The sequence below is a fragment of the Anser cygnoides genome, chromosome 4 (genome assembly GCF_040182565.1).
Source record: "Anser cygnoides isolate HZ-2024a breed goose chromosome 4, Taihu_goose_T2T_genome, whole genome shotgun sequence".
In the NCBI taxonomy this organism is placed as follows: domain Eukaryota; kingdom Metazoa; phylum Chordata; class Aves; order Anseriformes; family Anatidae; genus Anser; species Anser cygnoides.
The window spans coordinates 58,062,001-58,081,721 of NC_089876.1; the positions used below are offsets into that span (position 1 = coordinate 58,062,001).

At 36.0% G+C, this 19,721-nt stretch overlaps 1 protein-coding gene across 15 annotated transcripts in view; it reads left to right on the plus strand.

Annotated features, from left to right (window-relative positions):
- Window positions 1-19,721, plus strand: part of TENM3 (teneurin transmembrane protein 3) — a 1,343,587-nt gene that overhangs the window by 601,324 nt on the left and 722,542 nt on the right. For all 15 annotated transcript variants that reach the window (XM_066996182.1, XM_048078283.2, XM_066996188.1 and 12 more), the window contains one exon: window positions 18,932-19,103. The gene's annotated coding sequence lies outside the window, so the exon portion shown is untranslated. The remainder of the gene's footprint in view (window positions 1-18,931; window positions 19,104-19,721) is intronic.

Genomic DNA, 19,721 nt, shown 5'->3' on the forward strand with positions numbered 1-19,721 from the left:
CTACTCCATTTATGTTGGCGTACAGAACTCATGTTATTTTTCTGCCCATCTGGTCTCGGTGAGTGAATCCATTTCGAGATTGTTGTACGTCAGTGCTGAGCACTCAAATATTTCCTTGTGCATTTCCATCTGGAAATCAACATCTCACCTCCTGTCTTTCTAATATCTTTCATAGCAGTTTCATGGATTCCTTAAAACACAGGGAAAATTGAATTACTCCTTTTAAAATAATTTCTTTTGCTTTGCCTCTTTCTGTAGCACTGGTAACTGCTGCATTACCATCCCAGACATTCCGTTTTATATGAGTTGTGAGTGTATCAGTGACAATAATATTTCAAATTAAAAAAAAAAACAACAGTATTTTCCTTCAAAAGATATTATTATTGCTAGGGATTGGATGATTGAGATGGGACAGACCTGTATCTTTTAGTATCCTTATTAATATGGGAATCTATGGTTTTTCCCAAATATAAACACTTCCCACGTATAAATAGTACATGATCTTCACAGTTCAGTCTCCAGTGCTTTTGGCAGTAATCATTTCAGAGTTTTCATGTTTAGAGCAAATATTAATTGCAATATTGCAGTATCTTAACTGTATTTTACTTTGTGATGCCATGGAACCACGCTTTCCCTCTTGAAAGTAATCAGACAGAAATTCATCATTTCAAATTGCAGTTGTGCTTCATTCAAGGATTCTGAAACACTTTAAAGTTCCTCTTCTTTGTCCTTTCTTTCTTCCTCTGTTTTCTGGCAAATTATATTTGATGTAGCCAAATTTTTACAATAAATTGAATGTCAGCTTGAACTCTGAAACTCAGAGGATCTTTATGGATTTTTTTATTTATTTTGATGTGTGGTAAAACTTTGTTGTAGGTCTTTGTGAAAATGAGTTGCATTGAACATGCCTTTTAAAAGTTTTATTTGTGATTCTCCTATTTTTTGTTTTAGTTACCCTTTTCTTTCTTTTTTTTTTTTAATGAAAGATTAACTTTTAAATGCAGAATTTGATGATAGCTGACATTTTTGTATTATCCAAATCAAGAAGTGATAAGAAAAATATCTGGGAAATATATCCGTAATAAAAGATAGAGATTCATCGACGATTTTAATTGCTCTTTTGCCATTTTCAGATTAATTAAATGCTTTTTTTAAATATTTATTTTCTATTTCTTTTTCATTTTAGAAATTACTGTAATTGTAACACACTAAAACAGCACAGTGATAAATTCTCAAGCGTAGGGCTGATGCCTCATGCCTTATCACTTGCTAGTTATGGCTGTGAGACCAGGAATAGCTGACCCAGAAGAGTGGCTACTTCGCTTCTTTTGTCAGCAGGCAGTGTCTGGCTGTAAGCAGCTGCAGTTGTAGGAGTCTGTACAGGTACCCTGCTGTGTGACAAAACATCTGCCCCACTTGCACTGCAATGGAAAGTGCCTCCCCTTCCCATCCCATCCCACCCACCCCCCAGATAAATCAATATCTAACTGAAAGTCTATTTTTAAGGCTTTCCTTGAGCCTGGCAAAGGCTGGTATTACAAGAAAGATTCCTTTATATCCTTCTGATTCGTGAATGATATGGTGTCCTTTTAAATCTGTTAGCAGCCAGCATAAACTGAGTAATCTGCAACCTGCCATAAATTATACCAAGAGATCCACAGCAGGATCATTACTGGGGAAATACGCAAATCACACTTAATCATATCTGTGTTTCTTAGCCACTGATGAAGGTGGTTTTTTTTGTTTGTTTGTTTGTTTTCTTCATGTTTTCTTTCATAACCATTGTTAAACCTTGTGATTTTGAGTATTGTTAATAAATTATATTGGTAGTATAAAGAAAAGATAAAAGTCTGTAAAAAGGAAGGTAAACTGAATAATAATTGATAACTAAACCAAACAATAAGCAGCAAAAATCAAAACAGAGTCTAATACTTTACAACCTGTGATCAATACAACACAGAAAATAATCCTGACATTTCCATTCTTCCCAGTTCTTGCAAGTGCCTCCACTCTGGTAAAACATAAGCCTCTGAAGGTAATACAGGATTTTCAGTAAGCAAAAGCAAAATGAAGATGCACCAAACATTGCTATAAGAAGTTTGTATCTTTAAGGTGTTGCTGCTAAAACAATTGTGCCAGTTATGACAAGATGAGTAACTTTTACAACCTAAGAGGAAGTTACACTTGATAAAATTAGCACTTAGAAAAAAAAAGAGGGACCGGAGTATCTGCTGAATGGTAGAAAATACACATGGAAGGCTCAGCCAATAATCTTTCCCAGACTATACATTTCTGTATCTTTTGTCCTAATTCTCTTTTTAAAATACCACTTTCTTTTTGCCTTGCCCTGCCCTGCCTCATCTTCCCTCTTTCCCCTTCTTTCCCCTTCTCTTTCCTCCCCCAGCATGCTGATGAACTATTTGTAACTGCTGTGAAAGATACTTCTGCTACAACTATAGAGTTACTGTGATAATGCAGTTTAGTGATGAATAGAAGCAGCATTATTATTGTCAGATCATGAAAATTCTGTCACTAAACAAGAAAGAAAAGATGTATTTATGTCACAAAGCAACATTTTCAACTACATTTTCCATGAATTAAAACTGAATTGATGAAGCAGTGCTGGATGATATCAAATCAGAAAAGATGATAATGAGAAATGCCCATTAATTTTTGTGAACTGAGCTAATTAGGGGCTGATGTAGAGTGCCCAGGGGTTAATATACAACCAGCACCACCACCCCTGGAGCCAGTTGCAGAAGTAGGTAATAATGCGAAGGGATTTCTGGAGGATGGGAGGAGAATAAGGTTCCACAGAACGAAGCATGAAGATTGTTTTCCAGAATTCGGGTTTTCTCCCCAGAAAGCTACCTGTACATTGTACAAGGTGCAGTCAGGTGTCTAATACCACTGGAGCACGGGTAGTAAACATCCCGCTTCCATTTCTCTGCCTGCTGGTCCTGAGGCAAGGATTCCTGCGACTTCTCCCACAGCCTGAGATGTAGATTGTTACATCTGGTTCTCCTATTTAAATGTACACACTATGCATGTTATAAATATCATCTTCTGTGGTGCAAAATAAAAGTTTTATGGACAGTTGCAAGCCATATGTTCTCAAAGAGAAATCTTTTCCAGATGAACTTGTGAAGTCAGTTTGGCTTTTTTTCAAAATTAGTTTGTAGCTGCCAAGTTTTACATGATATTCATCATTTTTGTCACATCTCTAATTCCATGTCATATGAAGCCTACTGATACTAACTTTTTGTCGTAGAAGAAATGGAATTCAAACTCCCTTTTTATTAGCTCATTTTTATTGAAATAAAGTGGCATTCAAAAATATATCTTTACTGAACATTTAAATTTATGTAGCAAAGAGAAACCAAGAGATACTAACATCTGGGTTGCTGGAATACTCAGAGTAGCTCTTTGGAATCAGTCATTTCTCATCATTTAGTGAAATTTGGTTTAGAAGCTAACAGTACTGTTATTCTTTTCCTCATCAGATGACTCAGGCTATGTCTTCTGTTTGTCGAGTGGTGCTCCTTCCGAGGGGGGCTGTGATGTTTTCACCACTTCTCCTAGAATTAGACTGTGAAACCAGTGATTTATAATCTGCTGAACAGCTGTCAGATGGCCAGCCCTTTGGTAACCGAATTTGACCATGTAGTTGCTTACTTTATAGATGTGCATAATTACTGGGAGACGCCACGTGCACACGGAGTTCAAGCAGCAAAATAGTTGTTTGCAAAGCGTTGGCTGCTTGCCTCGGCACTGCAAACCTCCATGTTCCACTGCTGCAGCAGCCGCTGTGCCGTGTGGGGAAATTGTGTTATGGTGGGCAAAATCACGTGGACTTTAATGGAATTGTTGTTACAAAGAAACAGCATCCAACAGTGTGATTTGCATCATGCTGTGTGAGCCGCCTACACTTTTCAGCAGTTGGTTCTGTGTCTGTAATTTATTGCTCTAGAAACCATTATAATAATACAAGAAATGCTGCAGCAAGTGTAGAGGAAAGAACACATCACAGTCAGACTGTAATGACTATTTAGACTATTTAAACTCACTCAGCTTGTTTTACATTAGGAAAACAAGTCCTTTTCAATTACTTATTTTATGCATTTTATTTGGCTTTCTGGTTTCATTGCAGTTGAGATTAAATACACTATTACACATTTTAAGATAGTTTATGATGGTAACTGCTTTAAAATGCAAAACAAGGCCTAAATATAAAATGGTAAAAGCAGAAATTTCCACCTTGAAGAAAAATGACGACAGGAAATGCGATTTCCTATCTAAGAAATGGCCTAATTCTCATGTACGTGCTCCACAATGTATGATAAGGTATACTGAAATCTCTCCATGCATTAGCTATACAGTTCATTGTGCTAGTCTTTTAAAAAACAATGGCATTTAATATATGACCATTATGAACTTCTTCCTCATTAGGAAGGAGGGACGTTGCCAGACTGTTTTTTTGTAGCTCATTCTTTTCATTGGTGTAGTGACCAGTGGGGGGCCAATATAGGAAAGAAATTCCCTGAGGCTGCTAAGAATCCCTCAACAGACCAAACTGGGACCTCCAGCTGGTGGCTCAATATCACCTTTTCAGTCATGAATTAAGCACAGGACATGGTCCATAATTTTTATCCTCTGGAATTTTTATCCCACTTCTTTCAGCCCACAGCTTGCTTCTGTGTTTGCTCTGTCCAGCAGAATGCAGAGCAATTTTTGTCAATATTCTTGTCCTCTAAACTTCTATGTGGTAAAACCGGTTCTTTTTAAATGCATACTTCTCAAGTATCCAAATGCTTTCTTTGCCACAGAGGAGTTACTCAATAGCTAATATTTGTATAATGGTCTGCTTTTGGTCCTTTTTCTTCTCCTTTTTCTTTCTCTGACTCAGTTTTTGCCACTCTCCATTTTCTGTCTCTGTTCTTGACACTCTGAAATTCGTAATCTAGAGTATAGCTGACACAGGTATTTTGGTTCTAGAATACATTACTCTTTTTCCAAACTTTTCTGTATTGTCTTTGTCCCTCACTGGCTCTAATCCAATGAACATTTCTTTTCTCTTTTGGCAGAGCTCATTTACAAATCCTAGATGCTGCTCTCTTGGTCTCTACTGTTACCATTGTTCTTAATTCCTAGAGCTCTTTTATGTCGCATCCTTTGCTTCTAGCCTGTAACTACCTTTCCTTAGGCTATTTCTGCATTTCATTCATATTTAATGTTTCCACAGTTCTAACATAAGTATAGTCACTTCCTTAACCTCCTAGCATAAGTGATTTCTTCTGCCTGAAATACTCTTTTTGAAACCACATACTGCTTTGCTACCATATGCTTACCCTCTTCTTGGGGATTTTTAGCAGCCAATGTACATTTTATTCCTTATCCTTTACCTGCCATGTGAAGTTATAGAAATATTCATGTTCACTTAGCATTTGGTACAAAAGCTAGATACACAAAAGCATGATGTACCACATGAAAGTGCATTGTAACAAAACCCTGTTATGAAGTATAACTGCATGTTTCTTAGGATGCTGGGTTTGATATTTTTTCTTGGTCTGTTTCCAAAGTTACAGTTCACATCAATGTGGCAGATAGTAGAAGGTAACTGCTAGCACCAAACACAATTTAATTTTCACTGATACAACCTGAAGGAAACAAAATGATTAAATGTTAATGCATTTTCACCAGTAAAAGATCTGTTCAGACGAATAGATACAGACATCAAGAGACTGACCAACTAAAAACTCCAAGGACAAGATTACTTTTACATTCACTCATTGATCATTTATTTGTTGCTTTGTCTATTTTTGAGATCTCTTTAACAGTATTCAGAAAAAATGCACTGAATATTCTGTTTTCAACTCTCGAGTTCCTATATCAAATTTGAATAGAAAATACAGCAATGGCAAATACTAGGTATATGTAAATCTTACTTACAGATAAAAATATAGATGTAGTGATAACATCTGGTCTTCTGACAGAATATATGGAAATGGAATTGTTATCTAACTTGAGAGAGTTCAGGTTACTTATGAATATGTTCTGTATCTTAACAGAGTTTGATTTCATATTAAACATTTTCTCTTTGAGCAGAGCAAACAAGCAGCAGTTTTGTCACATTATTCAGAAGTACTGGAAAAGTTCAATAAGCTATAAACTCCAGAGAGAAAAAATAAAGAAGCAATAAAATCATTAATATTATCTATAATTGAACAGATTAGCAGCCCATGTTTTATATATATATATATTTTTTTTTTTTCACCAAAGCATTTACTATTTACAAAATTACAACTAAATGGATTACAGAAAGATAGTGATATTTTAATGACCTTAGTATTTTTTTTTCTCTGAATGTAATTTAAAAAAGAAAATAATTCTCATCATTTAATTTTGGTTTTGCTTAAAATATGTCACTGGAAATGTTTTATTTCCTTCTTTAAATCATTTATTTATGCTTCATAAGCAGGTGCTCCAAACAAGCCTGTAATTTTCACACGTTGTTTAGTCAAATGTATCACGTGAGCAGAGCTGGCTCTGCTCAAGGCTTTTGGGCTTTTGCCTTTTACTCGGTTACATTATTAATATTTTATTTTTCAAAATTGTTAAAATTAAAAGACGTGGAATTTAGCACTATCACCTAGCTTAGGCTTCATCTTTGGTGTTTTGCTTTTCTCTCCTGACCCTGGGGAAAATGCTTTTGCTTCTGCAATGTGATCAAGTAATATGCTAGATATTTCATATCAGAGTTAGCAAGAAGTTCACATTTTGTTAGGGCCACTTTGAGTGTAAAAACACTTGCACAGATGTAGCCTTCACTAGTCATTTTCCTGGACAGTTCTTGGTCAACCCATGAACTTTTCTTACACATCAAAGCTTGTTTCCAACTGGGCATTAAAGTCAGCTTAAGCCATAACATATCCTGCCTGATGTGGGGCACCATCTGCACCATTTATTATGAGCTTATTGAGCTTCTTTTCCATTTCTTTATCTGTAATTGATTAATAAATGTAATATGAAATATAAATGTTTGAATTTTCCCCCTGATCTTTTAGAGGCTAAAAAAGTTAAAATGTGACTACATAACTAGCTGATTGTCTATTACTGCTATGGCTGTTGCATGTCAAAATACTTTTTTTTTTGATCATGTAGTCCACAGCATTTTAGAAATCTTGTGAATTTATTGCACTACTTCAGAATGTTTTCTGCATTTTGCCTTACTATTTTGTCATTCATTTCCTGATTTAGTTACTTTAGTTCATCTTCTCTTTGCTCTTGGTCATTACTTTGATCCACTCAAACATTTCTGCTGAAACTGCAGACGTATTTCCAGAAAACTGAAGGATGCCAACACCTTCTGTCCGTTTACACAGTCCTTACTGCTTAGCCTTCAGTGCAAAGCGCTATACAGGGTTTGTGAACATGAGGGAATTATGTCATCAGATATCAATCACTATGCCTAAGATCTATACAGCTGTAGTAAAGAGACAGAAGGCAGAGACCTACTGTGCATGCCATCAGTAATTAGAAGGGACGTCCCTTTTGAAGGAAGCTGACTCTCAGTATCCGACTGGTGTTCACAGTCCTGCTTGAGATCCTAACTGCTGTGTAATAGAGCGCTGTTATGAAACAGAGAATCAAAAATAATCCAAAAGAACAAAACAAAACTGTAGTTCTGTCCAGTAGTTGCTATGAGGATAAAAACACTTTACAAAGGAGTTCATGTAAACACTAAATGTATTTCTAAATTAAGGTAAGTGACACACTATTTTCACAGATGGATAATCACCTTAATGGATAAATGATATAATCATACAAGACCGCAGAGGCCACTATTTCCTACCTTATCAGAATATTTTTATCTCCATCCAAAACTTTAATTGCAAGTGTTTGTCCTTGTCTGCTCACTGATGCTTTTTTAAATCCATTTTGCGACAATCAGTAAACACTTTTTAAAAATTAATGGAGATCTCAGAGCAGGTCAGCTGGCTTTTGGCTGACCCTGAGATGACTGACAAGTGGCAGCATATGTTTCCAGATCTAGCAGGGAGAGAAAGTGATCATTTAGTGTCCATCATGATGTGTGGGGCCCAGATTTTTTCAGACGTTCTGTTGAGAGGAAGTGTCAAATAGATGAACTTTAAAGAAATTTGTTCAAATTTATTAATGATACAATGTAATTTGACAGTGCCTTTGGTGGGGCAAGTTTATGTATTAATAAGAAATGTGTTAATTTCACTGTTCCACCAGCTTCTCTATACTTCCATTTAGTCCTTTGGTAGGCTTTATTATTATATTATTTTATTTTTTATTTTTTTTTACTCTTTCTTTTATAATGACCAGCATAAAATAATCGTTAGTTACTTGTATTCACAAATATCATTCTTGTCTCCAAGCACTAATAATTGCTCTGTGATTATGCAGCTGGCATCTGTCTTAACATCTTTTCTTTAACTTGCGAACCGTGCTAATATTGTTAGTTTTTGTAATGCAGTGGTGTTTAGTGATCAGTGCAATTTTCAAGGCTCTTTTGTGGTGTGACTTCTCCAAAATCAGAATAAGAGTCAGTCTATACACCAGAAAACTTAAACACATGCTAAAAATACATCTGACAGACAAATCCAACAACCACAAGATGTAGCAAAGAGGAAAGCTAGTAAAAATACTGACTGTTTTTATTATTCAAATAGAATGTGACCAGTTGTCTGCTTGCCCACAGTCTTCTGGTAATGTTGCATTAACATTGCAGTGAGTGGGTTCTAAACAGGAATCTTAACAGGAATCTTACTGTGCAGCAGTGACTGCGTTGGCTGTTGTGAGGATGTCTTTTCTGTAGGGGGGTTGTTGGAAATAAAGATACAAGTCATGCAATCAAAATGGACAGTTTGATGGTTTTTCCCACGTGTCATTTCTCACATGACATACTTATCTCTGAAATGAAGAGATATGGATGTGACGGGTGGACCATTCAGTACATAAGGAGTTGGCTTGAAGGTCACATCCAGAGAGTGGTGGTCAATGGCTCCATGTCCAAGTGGAGGCCTGTGACGAGTGGTTTCCCTTAAGGTGCCTTTCTTGGGACCAGTGCTATTTAATATCTTTATCAGTGATATAGACAGAGGGATCGAGTGCATCCTCGGCAAGTTTGCCGATGACACCAAGTTCAGTGATGCAGTCAATACAGCAGAAGGAAGGGATGCCATCCCAAGGGACCCAGACAAGCTTGAGTAGTGGACCCACGTGAACCTAATGAGGTTCAACAAGTCTAAGTGCAAGGTGCTGCACCTGCCCAGGACAATCCCAGACATGAGTACTCGTCCCCATCCCTGGAAGTGTTCAAGACCAGGTTGGATGAGGCACTGGACAACTTGATCTAGTGACTGACATCCCTGCCCATGGCAGGGATGTTGGAACTAGATGATCTTTAAGGTCCCTTGCAACCCAAGCCATTCTATGATTCTATGATGATTCTATGGTAAGACATGTATAAGATAAGCATAAATAAGATAAAAACTTAAAAAAAATACTCTTTTTTTTTTTTTAAGGTGGTCACCGGAAATAAGGAATTGTAACTTGGACAGAATGATGAACCAGGTCTTACTAATGTGGTTGTGATTGACTGAGGGCATTTAGCAAAAGAAAGTTTGCAACTGGAAAAGACGTAAGGATTTAGATCAGGCAGATAAGAAACATCAGATATAAAATAAGGCAAGAGGGGAAGATAAGGAAGGAGAAAGGAAGAAAAATATAAGAAAATTTTTGGTTCTAGGGAACTAAATCCACTATGTGTGTAGATTAAAATGAAATAGTTACTCCTTTGAAGTAATGTGAACAGGTTAGTAATGAGAAAGGAGTGTATGTCTGCTTTTGGTCTCTGCCTAGTTCGGAACTAAAAAGTATCATTTTGGTGAGATGGTAAGATTATTCCGGTAGAGGTGACCCCAGGAAGTCCAACCCTAGTCCAACCTCCGTAGCAGTGTCAGCTATGATTTTACATTATTATTTTAATAATTCACATACTATATTTATAACATACCTTATTGTGAAAGTTTGGTAAAAACACCTCTTTTTTTTTTTTTTTTTTTTTTTTTTTTTTTTTTTTTTTTTAAGTTTAAAGCCAACTAGTGCTGCACACAGCCTGTTTATTCTGCTGGAGTGTTATGCAAATAATAATAGAAGAAATAAAAACAGGGTGACTGTATCACCACATTAATACTTGTGGAAAAAAAAAAAAGCTCTCCAGCGTTTACTCCATAAAGTAATCTTGCTACAGGACTTCACTGTTTCTTGTATAAATAGATCTTCAAAAGCCTCAGTTACAGCTTAATTCTCTTCATTGGAGTGTTTTTTTTTGTCAGAATTATAAAAAGTTTTGCTTTCTGGTCTTAGCTCAACCTCAGAATGCCTTGTAAGCTTTGCATTGCTATATATCTCATCTTTCCCATGTTAAAAGCAGAATGATAGTTTTTCAGTAACTCACACACTGTAAGGTTAAGGTCCTCGCTCTATGTCAGATAATTTTGATGAGAGTCACCATAGCATAGCACATTCAAAAATCATGTGAAAATTTAAAATTATACAGCTTTTGGTTGAAAGAGAACTCTTGGCAGAATGGAGAATATCCCTCCTACATGGCACTGATATTCTATTACTAAATGACATATAAGTTTAAAAAGGATAAAATACAAGAGGTATCTAAATGAGTTTTCCTTATAACTAATGACTGAAAATCTCTTAAACCAAGAAAAGATTCACTTTAAATGTCATGGTATAAAAACTCCAACAATAAATTAAATGAAATTTGAGTTGGAAGTCCATATGCTATTTTGCTGCTGATGAAAAGAAACTACTTTTTATCTGGGTAGCAGTAAATAACAATGAACTTTCTCTTTCTTTGCTTTTTGGTAGAGTAACTAGTTTTCTTTAATGAGTTTCATTTTTGTGGTTTGGCCTTTTTTGTTTTGTTTTTATGGCAGTGCAGAGTCTTTATTTGATGGTCTGCATATAATAAAGCAATATTACCAACACTGACTATATGAAATGTGTTTTCTCCATTTGATAGTGTAATTTGGGATGGGAGAAGACTCAGGGACCCTACTGAGAATATACTATCCATTAACTAAAAACATAAAACCCAAAGAATTATGAAGAAATATTTTTTCTTGATGTTGAGAAGACGGCTATAGCATATTTTTCACCACTAAGGCATATTTGAGATGTGAGAAACATTAACAATGAGAAGGGTTTTAGGTCAGGATCACTCTGCATCATAGATGGCATTATTTGCTGATTTAGTCGGACTGAGTACTGCTGAAAAATAATCCTTTTTGTGCCCTTGTCAGTGGCTTTGGCCTAGAGTAATAGCAAACCAGCTTTACCTGAGTCAGATAATCATTACAAAATGAATTTTGTTCTTGACTCACAGAAATAATTGGGAGAAAAATATATTTGATAGGTGTGATGAATATTATTTTAAGCTAAAGCTTACTGAGATATATAAAATACTAAGTGCTGCTGGTAATTGAGCAACTCTATGCAACTGTAAATTAGCTGCTTGACTTGAAAAAAAGATGATTACTGAAAGCATTTTTTCCCCCTAGAAAACTTGCTGTTCTCCTTTTCCTTAGCATTCACAAGGGGCATTCAGTTAATCATACTGAGGTCTCTCCCTTAGTGCTGCAGTTGCTGATTACCCAGCAGGAGGTGCAGTTCCAGCAGGGTAAGTCAGAATGGTGTTGGTCGTTCCCTGGGGAGGGACATCCTGTAAAAACACCAAGGTTGAGAACTGTCATATTCACAGCAGTAGGTGCATTTTCCTCAGAAATTAATGGAGCAAGCTGGGCAAAAATGTTTTTAAACTACATCTTCCCTAGAGTAAGATGCAAATTCAAAGCTCTTTTGAAGCATTGGAATGAAAGTTGAAGATAAGACTTTTTAGTTTTTGACATTGATGATATAGGCAATACTTGCACTACGAATATTGAATTGAAATGGAGGATAAGTGGGGCAGATGTTATTCAAGCAGGTCCCAAATGCAGTCCTAACTATTTCAGAGCTGGCTTAACTAAGGTGCTTTTAATTATTCTTATTGGGAAATACCTATTAGAGATTTCCTCCATTTGTTTTGTTAGAAATTGATTGACAAAGCTAGATCTTTTCCTAAAATGAGGATTTACATGAATTTTGCCATTAGGACTCCCATTCAACAAAACAGGGTTTAAAAAGGAGTGAAGCTTTGAGATAGTGATTTATTTTTTTTTTCAGCAGCAGTCTGTGTGCTGTTCAGAAGCAAGCAAAAATTCTGGGCTGCTTTCTCTATTGTAAGCAATGGAACACGGTGATTGATCTGTTTACAGAAAGATTTTACATAAAAATTTTAAAGCGCTTTTGAGCACCTTGTTTGCTTTGTCCTCTTGAACAAGGGCATAAGAATGGTCTGGTTTTAATACAAAATTTATACAAATTTCATACTAGCATAACAAGATAAATCCTCTAGGATGGACTAAGGGTACATAAGGCCTGTATCACCTCACTGTGAGGTGCCTCTCTGCCACTTGTTTTCAGCTCCTGTGGGCTTCCCCACTTTCTTTGCTCCATCTCAGTGTTGCCTTTTTGTCCTTTTCTGTGTAAACTCATATACACTGTGTCTGTTACAACAGGATTTTAAGAACATGAATGGCCAGATCTGAGGTCCACCTTGGTTGTCATACTGTATCTGTGTTGTCTATACCAAAGACCTCAACAGGAGTTTAAAATAAATAATAAATAAATAAAAAAACACCATTACTTTTATATTTAGTCTCCAATAATGTCTAGCTCAAGGATGTCCTGATCCAGGAGTGATGATATATCTCTGTGTCACAATATGCCAGTAAGCGTACACAGTCAGTTTTCATTTCTTCTCTAACCAGCAGGCCCTACTAACACTAACTGACAATGCACTCCCTAAAACAGAATGAAAAATGTTGCTGAAAGCATGCAGATACACAAAGCTAGCAAGACTTTATGTTTTTCATTTATGCAGATTGTGTTGATTCCATCCAGTAATTACTGACAAGTGAATACTATTACAAATCTGAATCAATACTTCAACTTAATGACCTTTAGAATCATTCTAGTATACTCTATAAATCACTAACTTTCATCAAATATTATCCCCAATTTCACTTGTTACCATATCTATAGGAACATTTCCACCTGTTCCATTTATTTAATGCATACATACATCTGATAAACCATAAATGAAGTCCTAATTATTAGGTATCTTTTAAAATTGCTTGTTTCTTATTTTTGTTTGATAAACCTAACATGTTTTTATATTCGTAATAAAACAGTCTTTCGTTTCTAGAAAATGGGAGCAGCATCTGAGATGACAAATGTGAAAGGTGACATCAATTAGGAGTTCTGTGTCACCAAACAATATATAAATAGTGGTGTCAAATTTCCAGAAGTCAAGTGACAAAGCCTTCATTGTTCTTTAATAGGACCCAGTTGTTCATGAACATATGGGAAGTTAGCTTATTAATAAAATTTTTCTTCCCTAGTCATCTTAATTCTGCCAGATTGTAAATTATGCAGCTAGAGTGAATTAGAGTTAACTCACTATTTCCAGACACTCTGAGATATTTTTTTTTTGTTCTGTAAAAAAATTAACATAGGAGGTTTCTAGCTTCTCTTCTGATATTTTCCTGGGTAAATTCATTGCATACTTCCAGCAATGTGCTTAAGGATAAATATACTTTAAAACCCAGTGTGAATTAACAGGAGATTGATATGTTGAAACAAAGAGATCTTAGTGGGCAGGAGATCCCAAGTATCTAATCAGCCCACTCATGTAGGCAGACAAGTCCAAATCAAAACTCTAGACTGAAAATTGCCTAGGCTCTGCCTTGCTGTACATTGCAGAGCAGAACTGAGCCAAAATTTACAGTCTGCATTTATTTCTTTTAACATTTTCCGATTAGCTCTGTTTTCAATTGTGAATAAATTTTGTGTTAAAATCTTCACACGTATTACATATGCACATATACACAGATTCTTATGGTAAAGGAATATACCCTCCCCAACAGCAACGCCCTTTAATACATTGCAGTGTTTAAATTTAGATATTTGAGGCTCCCACTAGACAACAAGTTATTAAAACATCTGCCTTTCCATAAGCCGTTCTGTTCCTTGCCATTCCACATGTCCTTTTCTACTCCACCAGGCAAAATTGCCCAATCTAAATTTCAGCTCAAGTGTTTGATGGCTTTCACGCTGAGCTCAAACTGTTAGTGCTTCCCTGAGAGAATAGAATTGAAACGAGATTTAATCTAAAATAACAAAATAGAATAAAGGTTTTACATATAAATAAGTAATGCCCTGTATATTTTTATGCACACTTTTCTTTTCTGGATTTTGCATGTAGTGAAGCTAGATGTTAAAATGCATAGATAACCCAGAGCTGACAGAAAAGAACATCAATGCATGTTGCCTGTGTTCTCAATTAATGCCTATCCTAAAGTGTATTTTAATTCAAATTCATTGTAACTGTTACTACAAAATATATTGCAAAAATTGTATTTCTATTGCTAACTTTGTCTCAGGCTGATGTGTGCTTGTTTGCTTTTCTTTTTTAAAGCAGTGGTATTGTCAAATAGCCTTCCTAAGCTGTTAAAAGCATGTTGTCTTTCAGTATTTTCAGTAATGATTGTTTATTTCTTTATATACTCACTGTTCATGGAAGATTCAGATTTGTAGCTAGATTTTTTTCATAGAATGTGAACAAAATAATGAACAACCTGTTCACAATAGATATTTCAGCAACTAATGTAAAAAAGAAATTGACTTCTGCACTAAATACTTATGGGATTGATTCCCACTGCTAATTAAAATCACGTGCTTGATAAATGAAACAAAGCAGGGTCAAACTGTTGTCACATGTCCATTTTTTCCACATCTAGATAAATGACCATTAATCACACCTTCTCAGATAACAAAGGTTTTGTTTTGTTATCACCCTTGTAGCAATGAAGGCTTACCATGTACCGGGCAGCGTTAGCAGCAGCATAACCAGCAGGTTTATCAAAGTGGTTTATCGAAGCCATCAGGAACATGTTAAAACTTTGCAGTTGACCCTTCTTTGAGTAGGGTATTGACCAGATGACTTCAGAGATCCCTTCCAACCTAAACTATTCTGAGATTCTGTTCTGTCACTCATCCTACAAATAACTTGCCAAGTCTTTGAAACCCAGAAATCTGGCTCTGGGGTTCACATTGTTAAAAATGCATTCTGTTACCGATTCCCTTTTTTAATTCCATGATTCTGTTCTAGAGTCACTGAGAAAATTTTCTCTTCATGGTATTTACACCATTAGAGTTCTAATTGTGACATTTGACACTCAGACATCAAGGGTACTTATAAGATAATATGAATGGAAGGGAGAATTCAGGCATTCCATTAGACAGTCATTTTGCCGGGTATTAGATATAGGCATAATTTTAGGAGAGAATGTTTTCCTATGCTCTGTGTGACCTGATGACTCTGCATATAGAAACCCAAACCATTGACTGCTGAACTTACTATATGTTCCTTATATCCCTTAGACAGACATGAGGTGAAACTTCTGTGTGGAATAGCCAGCTTTCCATTTAAGATCTGAACACTGAAATTCCTAACAGCTATAACCTAAGAAGAATACCAAAAATACAATTTTTGAATTACTTTCACTATTCCATAAGACAAGATAAAATCATAAATTCTTCACCATGCAGAGTGGCAGAACATTTTCTCAAGAGGCTGAGACTTGTGAACAAGCTGCTCCTGAACTCATTTCATCAGGCTGCTCAAGCAGAGTCCTGTGAAGATAGATGGTTCTCCTAGCCATAAAGAGTAAGCATGGTAGGCTTTACAGTCAGGGATCCAGGGAAGCAGAATCCCAAAGGAGTATCTTCTCCTGCCCAGCAGTAAGCGTAGAACATGAAGACAGAAGGCTGTTAGGAGAAGGACTAAGTGTGAGACATGAGGGACCATTACACAAGTACCCTTCCTCCATTCTGCCTGTTTCCTACTTTTAGCAACACCCTGTGCATGCGACAGGTAGCACAAACATACCACATGTTCTAATTTGGAACATGAGTCATTTTTTCTTACCCACTTTGTGACATTTTGCAGCAAAAAGTTGCAAAACTCCAGAGTTGGGTGAAACATCATTTTCGTTAGTCAGTAATTTAACATTCCACTAGGCTGGTAAGATGAGCACTGCCAGAGAATGGTTTGATTTTCCTAATGTGAAATGTCGACATAGGGCGAATATAGTGAATTACTTACTACCTTTGGCTACTGTGCTCAGCTGATGAAGCTGAGTTGAAGTATTACTACCTTTCTTGATGACACAAAGTCATTAAAACACTTTTGTATGGGTTGAGATACAATTTTAACATTCACAGGAAATATGAGTTTTAGAAAGAGTGGCTCTGTCAGCTTGTATATTATCAGACATGCAGCGTGTGCTTGCACACTGCACTCGCACTGTTTAACTTTGTGAACCATGAGGAGATCGAAGACCCCATAAAATGGGTTCTGAAAAAAAGAAACAAAACCATAATTGCAGTAAAGAATAGGTGGCATAATTGTATTTCTGGTATAAATAAGAATAATGGATATTATTTTTGAGGGATTTTTATTTACCCCTTCATTCTTTTCTGGTTTTGATTTTATGTTCCTCATTTATCAGGAAAAAAATCACAAAAATTACTATTCATTTCCTTAATCTATCCAGCCTCTGAACTTTCATGGCAGTACTAAATAAATATTATTTTCTATTTTTAAGTCAATTGTATTATTTTGCTGTCTCAGTTTGTCCTGCTAAGATAACTGACTTAATAAAGAATAAAGTGCAAAAAATTAGAAATTGTTTTAATTAACTTTTTAAGGATGCGTTAAGACTACAAGCATTATTTTGAGTATTGTCTTCAGAAGAAATGTAAGCAGGTGAGTAGAAAGCTCCTAGTAATTGTATTTGTGAACCTCAATGTAGGCATTTTCCGATTTTTCCTTTTCTGTGTAACCTAGCGTATTACCCAGTTCCCCAATTTTATTAATATCCTGTGGATACAGTGCTTCTTTGAAGCTGAATGAAAGGCCACAAACTTCCAATTATTTTCAGTTTTGCACTTGTTTGATTAGAGTGCTATTGTCTGTAATTTTTACACTTGTTTTGAATCTTCAAAGTGCATGATTCATGCCTTGAAAACGGGTTGTTTTGTGTTTCCCAGCACTGCTTTTTTTTTTTATCCCTGCCAGTTATAACCTGATAACCTGATTTCATACTGTGCTTTAGCACAACAATACAGTCATCAAACTAAAGCAACACAGTAAGTGGGCACATTAGCCGTCATTTTACTTGATCACTTGGGAGAGATTAAATTTATTCATTTTCAGAACAGATAATGAAATATTTAAAACATGTTAGAGTAAACGGTGGCAGCATTTTGAAGTTCTGACATTTGCTTTCCCAAAGCATTATGCTATATACTACATATATATGATTCTTGTGCAGATGTTTGGGAAATTTCTGCAGGTTTTTTGGTGTTGTTTTTTTTTTTTTTTGGCTCATTTGCATTTGGTTTATCTAAAGTGAAATCCATTCAATTTTATTGAACTGTAATTCTGGTAATTTACAATATTTACATGCTGTGGTTAGATTGAAATCAGTCCTTAATTCAAATTCAATCTAAATTTACAGCATAGTAATTAGGGCTTTGTAACTGACACTAGGGGCCTATTGATTTAATGAAAAACTTAACCTTACAGTAAGTGTTTAATTAGTTGCTGCAGTAGATTCTGCACTGTCCTAAATTGTGGACTTTAGAGAATTAGGTACTAATTTAAATTACATTACTATATAAAGATCAGAACTATTTTTTAAAAGAACGTGTAGCCCTACAGATGAATTAATTTCTCAGTCTTTGAAAAAGATAACAGAAAAAGGCAGTAATGAAAGCAATTGCCTACCCTGCCTGAATTCAGGTACAGCCAAGCTAGCTTTTCTGGAAGTGACTGCCTACCTTGCTAAAACTTGAAATAATACATATGACTACATACTGAAGATGTCCTCTTGAAACTGAAATAAAAGATCTATCTATAAAAGCAGTATGTTTGTTTTCATAACTGTACGGATATGTGACAGAAAATGTGTAAACATCCATTTTATACACATGAAAAGATACTTTCATTTGCAAAGTACTCCAATGTAGTAAGCAGTTATTATATTTCTCCAGTTCGTAAAATCTTTCAATCCACTGCAGGTTTAGAAAGAATGAATTACCAGTAGCAGTAGGTTTTTCTTTCTTCCCATTTCTCCCCCTTTGGTTAGCACTGCTTGGTACAGCATGAACACCAAGTCCCAAGCTGTAAAGTGACTGTGGTATTCTCCAGATCCGCCATTACTTTCTTGGCTTGCAGTATAGCCATTGGAACAAACTACAATATGTAGCAGCTCAGTGGCAGCAGTCTGTCACTATGCACGTATCTCAGAGCCCTAGCAAGTAAGTTTACCCCTCCATCTTCTGCTGAGTAGCAAGCCATCCTGGAGCAGCAGTGGCATAATAGCTTTTGCTGTCCACGTGTCTGCTTCTGGCCCCTGGTGAGCATAAAGTATTATGTAGTAGGTACTCCTTATGTGCAAATTTTTAGTGAACCATCAATCTTACATCCCTAGAGGATCATCTAGAAGGTCATTATGGATTTCAGTAGTTACAATTTTATTCTTAATTTGCCTAATCAACCTGAATTATTGCCTGTTTGTACATACATTTGATTTTGCGTGGAACACAGAAGAAATAATTCAAGCAAGCTCTACTACACTATATTGCATGTACATTAAGAGCAAACTAAGTTTAAACAAGGGCCCATAAATTTGGCATTCTTTTGTTCTTTTAGGAGGAGGCCTTTAATCGCCTTTTGCTGGGGGACTGGAGAATTTCCAGAGCTAAGACACTGATCCAGTAATCCTGCTTGTTCTTTCACCTCTGTTCTTCGGTAGTCCTGCTTGTTCTTCCACTTCTCTTCTTCTCAAATCTTGTAACAAGAGGATGGATGGATATGTCTGCTGGTACTGCATGTTCTGCCCAATAACTATGTGTTTAGGGGACAGGGGAAGTAAACAGAGATAATGTAGTTGTTATTGTAAAGTGAAGGTAACGAGATCAGAAGCTAGCCCTTCATGTTCTCTGTGCATGCGGTGCAACATCACTAGGGCCTAGCACAGTCAGTGGTGGTGCTATGGGAGCTATTGCTGTATGTATGTAAAAAGTAGTAGTAGTAGTTTGCAAAATGTTGTTTTCTGGGATAAAAAAAAAAAATAAAGAGTGGGAATGCTGAGAGACATATCCCTACAGATAGCACATTTTTCAAACATTTGGTAACAATGGTCAAATAAAATAATATTTTTGTTTGTTTTGGTTAGTTTGTTGTTTGTTTGTTTTCCAACATAATGGTCTGCAACACACTTTATAATAATAAAGTGAAGATAAATAAAGCATTGACTTAATACTGACAACACAGCCATGAAGTGGCTATGACACTGAGGCATGCAGATGGTTCCCCAGGCAGTCTGCAGCAATCTGAATCACAGAACTTCTCTAACTGCTTCCCCTGAATGTACATGCTTCCAAAGGGAGAGTCAGATGCAATGAGGCTGGCAATCAAAGAGATGTACAATTCCTGTTTT